Genomic DNA, 6,736 nt, shown 5'->3' on the forward strand with positions numbered 1-6,736 from the left:
GTGAAAAATATTGGAGATAGCTCTATATTGTATACATATACATTCATTTGACGAATGTTTCTCCCCCTTAGGCCTCCACATCGAGCAAAACTACGAAACGAGGCCCGACTAGAAAGTTGGATGCACGGACGCATTACACATTTGAGGTGATATTTCCTACGGACGAACCCAAGCTTCCTAAGAATGCTGCTGACACATTCAAGAAGCAATGCGGAGTTCTCGTTAGGGATCACGTCCCGATCAGCGTTCGGGAGTGGAACAAGCGCAAAGGGGCAGCCGATAGTGACTATGTCGCCGAAAGGTACAAAGATAATCTTTGGAATGATCTCATGTCACATTTCAACCTGCCAGAATGTGAGAATGAAGACGCCGCAGACAAAATGAGGGCCAAAGTCAAGCAGTGGACTCTGAAGAAGATGGCCGAACTGTTCCGTAGCTGGAAGAAGAAGCTATGGAAAAACTATTTGAAGACACAGAAAGTGCCAGTATTCGAGGGGTATCTAGCCAAGCAGGCGAATCACTGGAAGGCATTTCAAGAGTACAAGGAGTCAGAAGATGCCCAGGCATTATCAGAAAAGAACAAGATAAATGCCGACAAGAAGAAATATCACCACAAGCTGGGGCCAGGGGGCTATGAGACTGCCATCCCAAAGTGGGATAAGAAAGAGCAAGATCTGATAGATAAAGGCATCGTACCTGAACCACTCCGTGATGAGTGGGAATTGAGAGCAAGAAATTGGTTCCTTGGGCATGGTGGGTCGTACGACGAAACAACAGGGGACCTCATCTTCAATGACGAGCTTAGGATACCCAGGCAGAATTGGAAAAGGATAGTGAAAGAAATTAAGGAGGGACAAAGAAAGTTCACTACAGATAGAGATAAAGATTTTCTCACACTGGTCCTCGGCAATGACGAACATGGAGGACGAACGCGAGGCTTCGGTCCTTCTTACCCGTGGTGGCTTGGGTTTGCCAGAGACCAAGACACTTACAGAAGCCGAGAGAGAGCAAAGAAGCGGCAGCAGGATGAGGAGAATGACAAGTTCAACAAGTTGCTTGCCAGGATTAACGAGCAACAGAAGCAGATTGATGAGCTTAGAGGAGTACCGCGCCAGGAAGATCCTGCACTTGATATTACCGGCGCCCCATCTAAGCGGAAAAGCAGCATGGCTGAATCTGAGGCCCCGCCCGACGATGAACGAAGAATGATAGAGGGCGGTCCCGGCTACCCCGTGGATGGAATCAAGGAGTCAACATCATGTGAACTCCATCAGAAATTCAAGAACATATCCATGAAGGTGGCCGTTGGACAAGCTTTACCTTCTGGCCCTGATGCACGCTGGCATGGCCATGAGATTCCAGCTGGCTTTGCTAAAGTCGGGGTGGATGAAATCATGACGGGGTTTAATGATATGGAGCTCGACATAGCTGGACCCGAAGATGAGAGGACACTCGGAGAAGTACTGGGTGGAGTCATCCTATGGGACAAGAACTACATCAAGCTTCCAGGCTCGGCCCCAAGTACAACACCGCCTCCGAGTCGTCGCAGGCCACCTACACCTCCATTATCTCCAAGCCCTCCACATGACGTCGGCCAGCACAACACGAGTCCATCTCGATCACCGCCGCTGGACTTGGGTCGTCCGTCTCCACCGCTGCCCGCACATGATACTAAGCGGAAGCGTGCCAGCAAGAACGCTCCGTGGATGATTTCTAAGTGACGGAGCTCCCCAAAGCACAAACTGTCGCCCCTCCCAAAGGTACCTCATGCTAATCTTCCTATCAGACCTTACGATCGTACCCCCGAGGAAAACGCCAGGATAGCAAAGGAACAGCATGATGCGCAGATGAAAAGGAAGGAACCCAAGCCCCGCCCGGAATACACCGAGAAGCACATAGCATGGGCAAAAGACTTCATAACCACTCCATCACAGTATGACTTACACTATAAGCCTGATGACTATACACGCACATTGCAGAAGGAAGTGAAAAAGAGCAGCTCACATGCAAGTGCAAGTGGGAGTAAATCAAGTTCAACTACAAGCAAGAAAAAATCAGACGTTCCTCAGCTTGGACAACATGCCAAACAGTCGATCCCACCCCTCAAGGTGTTAACCGAGAATGTTCCCCCTCCGGTGCAGGGGCAAGCTTTTGAAGGAGCAAAGGAGTTGGCGGATGAATGTGGTATCTCGGTTGAAGATTTGCTGGCTTCCCAAGACGACAGGATACCCAAGGCTGTGGTAGCCCCTAAGCCACAGTTTGTCATGGGAGAGCCTTTGGTCAGCAAAGATGATCTCCCAACAAATATGTGTTACTTGCATAAATGGTACTTAAGTGAATCAAAGAATGGGAGAACGATGATCGTGCTGAGTGTCCCACGGGAGTACTACGGCCGCTCCAAAGAAATCCATATCGACTTTGATGAACTCTTCCAGATGTACAATGGCGACGCCCTCGACAAATCTCTTATGAGTTGCTATTGTCTGTAAGTTTTTAAATTCGTTGTCTACATATAACTTGTTTAGTTATTTCAATTCATTGTCTATATATAACTTGTACTCTATTATGCAGAATGAAGATTCTGGAGTGTAAAAGTAAGAGCATCCTAAATATTGGGTTTATTGACCCAGATAAAATACATATAGCGACGCTAACTGACAAACCCAAGGAGACGGAGGAAAACCTTCTAAGGTTTCTAACAGATCAAAAAAATTGTGACCACATACTGTTTCCATACAACTTCAGGTGAGGGTCTTTACTCTGTTGTGTCCATTCACTTATAAGTGTAATTGATAAGTTACTGACACATATATATATATATACACATGTGCAGCTTCCATTGGATTCTGTTAGACATTCAAATTGATAAGGGAAGAGTTGATGCCTTCGACCCATTATCGAGACCCTTGGAATAGTTCCAAAGCCTGCAGGACATGCTCCAAGGGTAATTTTAATCATTCTTGCGCTCTATCGGTCTCTTTCGATGATTTTCTGATATATCAGTTAATGAAAAACTTAGCAAATCATTACCCTTGTCGGGCAGGATTTGGAAGCGGTTCAAGTGCGTGACTCCCGGTAACTTTCTTGAGAAGCTGACCTTTAGAGCGGCTCAGGTAAGTAGTAGTATGATATACTTCTATTAATTTTCAATACATTTATGATGCTAGATTATTATTTTGATTATATATATTCCATTCTCGTAAAGTGCGACCAGCAGCCACGGGGAACGCATCTATGCGGATACTATGTTTGCGAGACCATTCGCACGTTTACCTCTGAGTTCAAGGATCACAGATTCGACGTAAGCAATGAACATTCACACCTCTATTTTTACCCGTCATTCTTTGTTATCATGATTGATATTCATATTCATCTCCTCTTCTTATATAGCACACGGCCATGAGGACGAAGGTCCTACCACAGCAACGCGCGATTGCTATTGCAGAGGAGCTTGCGGGATTTCTGAGGACGGAAGCTATAGAAGACAAAGGACGATTTAGTGTAGCTAAGGGCCATTACTGATGTTCGTCCATGTAATCGAACAGACGGGCTCTAGTCCAGATAATTCAGATCTCCATATAATTGTATATATATGATCGCTTGTAAGATAAGTTAATCTTATATATATATATATATATGCATAATTATTTCTATTTAAATTATATGAAAACTAATTCCCGAACACCAAACGAGGCATCACGTTAATCTCCCCAACACCTAAACCCTAAAACCCTAAAACCCAAAAATAATTTCATTCAAAAAAAAACCCAAAAACCAGCAAAATCTGAAAATCTTTAGTCCCGGTCCGTGTAACGAACCGGGACTAAAGGGCTTGCCCCTGGGGCGCTACGAGGCGCCCACGTGGAGCACCTTTAGTCCCGGCATGTAAGAGGGCCGAGACGAAAAGGTTAGGCCTTTAGTCCCGCCCCTTTAGTCCCGGTTGGTGAACCGGGACTAAAGCCCCTTACGGGCCGGGGCTAAAGGCCCCGTCCCCACTAGTGATACCCATACTTTGGTCTACCTCTTGAAGATCAACTTGTTCTTGAGTGTCATCAGGGTGAGAGACATGTTCTCCCACTTGATCCTCAACAACTGGCATGATGTGTGTGCTAGTATCTTGTGGAGGTACGGGCAGTGAACTGTCTTGAGGATGAGAGATACTCTCATCATCTTCATCATCATCATGGGGTCTTTGTTCCATTGGAAGAAGTGCACCTACACCCACGTTTAAGATATCTTGTGGGGAGTCTTCTTCACCTGCATCATCTAGATCAACTTGCTCCCCATGGGAGCGGTTAAATTCATCAAACGTCACGTCACAGGTTTCTATAACACATCCAGCGGATTTGTTGTAGACTCTGTAGGCGTGAGAGTTTGACACATAGCCAACAAAAATCCCTTCAGTTGTTTTGGATTGAAATTTTCCTAACCGTTCCCGTTTGTTGAGGATGAAACATTTGCATCCAAACACAAGAAAGTACTTAACATTGGGCTTGTTCCCAGTTAGGAGCTCATATGGAGTCTTTTCCAATATTGATCGGAGGAAGAGCCGGTTTGATGCATGACATGCTGTGTTGACGGCCTCAGCCCAAAAACTATGTGGTGACTTGTATTCGTCTAACATGGACCTTGCCATTTCACAAGTGTCCGGTTCTTCCTCTCTGCCACACCATTTTGTTGAGGGGTGTAAGGTGCGGAGTACTGATGTTCAATTCCCTCATCACTAAGAAATTCTTCTAGGGTGTAGTTCTTGAACTCAGAGCCATTATCACTTCTTACTGCCTTGATGTCCTTGTCAAACTTCCGCTGGGCTTGTTTGGCAAAGTCGATGAAAGTGATCTTTGTCTCGTCATTGGACTTGATAAAGAACACCCATGTATATCTTGAGTAATCATCAACAATGACTAGGCCATACTTTTTCCCTCCAAGACTTGCCCATGAAGGAGGCCCAAACAGATCAACATGAAGGAGCTCTAACGGCCTCGAAGTGGATACAATGTTCTTGGGTGGATGTCTTGATTGATGTTGTTTCCCAGCTATGCATGCACTGCACACACGATCTTTCTTAAAAGATACATTTGTTAGTCCAAGGATGTGATTGTCGTTTAAGAGATTTTGAAGATTTTTCATGCCAACATGGGCGAGCCGACGATGACACAACCATCCCATGTCGGCCTTGGCCATTAGACAAGTTGTATGGAAGGTGCTCTCTTTCGAGAAATCAACCGTGTAAAGGTTGCCATCCAACTCTCCAACAAAGGCCACTTCAAGAGTGTCTCTCTTAAAGACTCTCACATCCGTTAGTCCAAATAATGTGTCATAACTGACGGAAGCCAATTGGCGAACTGAAAGTAAATGATATTGAAGAGATTGGACAAGCATGACATTTGCAATAGACATGTCATTAGTGATTGCCACCTTGCCCAACCCAATACCTGCCCTTTCGACCCTCCGCCAAATACAATGCTCATGTATGGTCGAATGGCTTGCATGAAGTCATAGAGCAAGTTACTATCTCCGGTCATATGATTGGTGCATCCACTGTCGATCACCCATTTGGCTCCTCCAGAGAAAACAGCCTGTAACGAATTAAGACTTGGTTTGAGGTACCCATTTTGTCATGGGGCCTTTCACATTAGTTACAAGAGTCTTAGGGACCCAAATAGAATAGAATCAAAATGCATTACGGGGACCAACGAATTTAGCATAGACCTCTCCTTCCTTTGATTTGCGTAGTACATAGGCTGGAGGCATGAATTCGGTTGTCTTGTTGTGAGTAGACGAACCCCTAGTGGCCGATCCACTCACAACCTTACCTTTCTCCGTGTGTCCCTCTCGTACAAATATTTCTTTAAGCGGAGTGGTACACTTGAGAGGAGATGCACTTTTCTTGGCAGTGCTTGGGTTGAACCCAAGCCCTTCCTTGGCGAAACCTCCATTGTGTCGACTTAAGATTTCATTGAGAGTCTTTTGTCCTTGTGCACATGTCATGAGACCTCTGTTTAGCTGTGCCTTTAACGAACAGTTTTCCTCAAGGATAGATGTCAGTTCACTACTAGAGTTAGTAGTGCAGGTATCAACATTAATAATAGGTGAGGAGTAGGTCTTAGCTAGAGTGTCAAGATAAGTGACCTTAAGTGCCTCAAAGCTCTTTGTAAGAACAGTGAGCTTCTCTTCCTTGTCTTTGAGAGACAAGGATAGATGATCACAATCCTTAGAAAGGGAAGCATGAGAGTTCACAAGTCGGTCTTTATCATTTAGTAATTCTTTGCACACAGATTCAGCCTTTTTCAAGGAGGCAAGATCATTAGCATGTTTATCAAGGTTTTCACCTACTTTTGAACATAGTGAATCATTTTGTGCTTCCTCATACAGGACTTTCTGCTCAAGGAGTTCATTTCTTTCCTTCTCCTCGGTGACGAGGGTTTCGAGTTCCTTGATGGTATTGGTGTGCTTACTCACCATTTCCATAAGTATGCGAAACATAGTGAGCTTCTTTCCTTTAAGAGAGCACATAAATTTGTTTATTTTAGCAAACATGGGATGATCTAAGTCATTATCCTCATAGTGATATTCCGCATCAAGATACTCATCAGATGGAGTAGAAGCTAGACTGAAAGAGTTTAACCGTGGAGTTACCTTAACCTTATCATGGGAGCTTTGGTCTTCCTCATCTCCCATGGCAGTCTTTGCCATCAAACACTTCTGAGTGTTGCCCTTGTAGTCCTTCATATAG

This window comes from Hordeum vulgare, chromosome 3H (assembly GCF_904849725.1).
Source record: "Hordeum vulgare subsp. vulgare chromosome 3H, MorexV3_pseudomolecules_assembly, whole genome shotgun sequence".
NCBI classification, from domain to species: Eukaryota; Viridiplantae; Streptophyta; class Magnoliopsida; order Poales; family Poaceae; genus Hordeum; species Hordeum vulgare.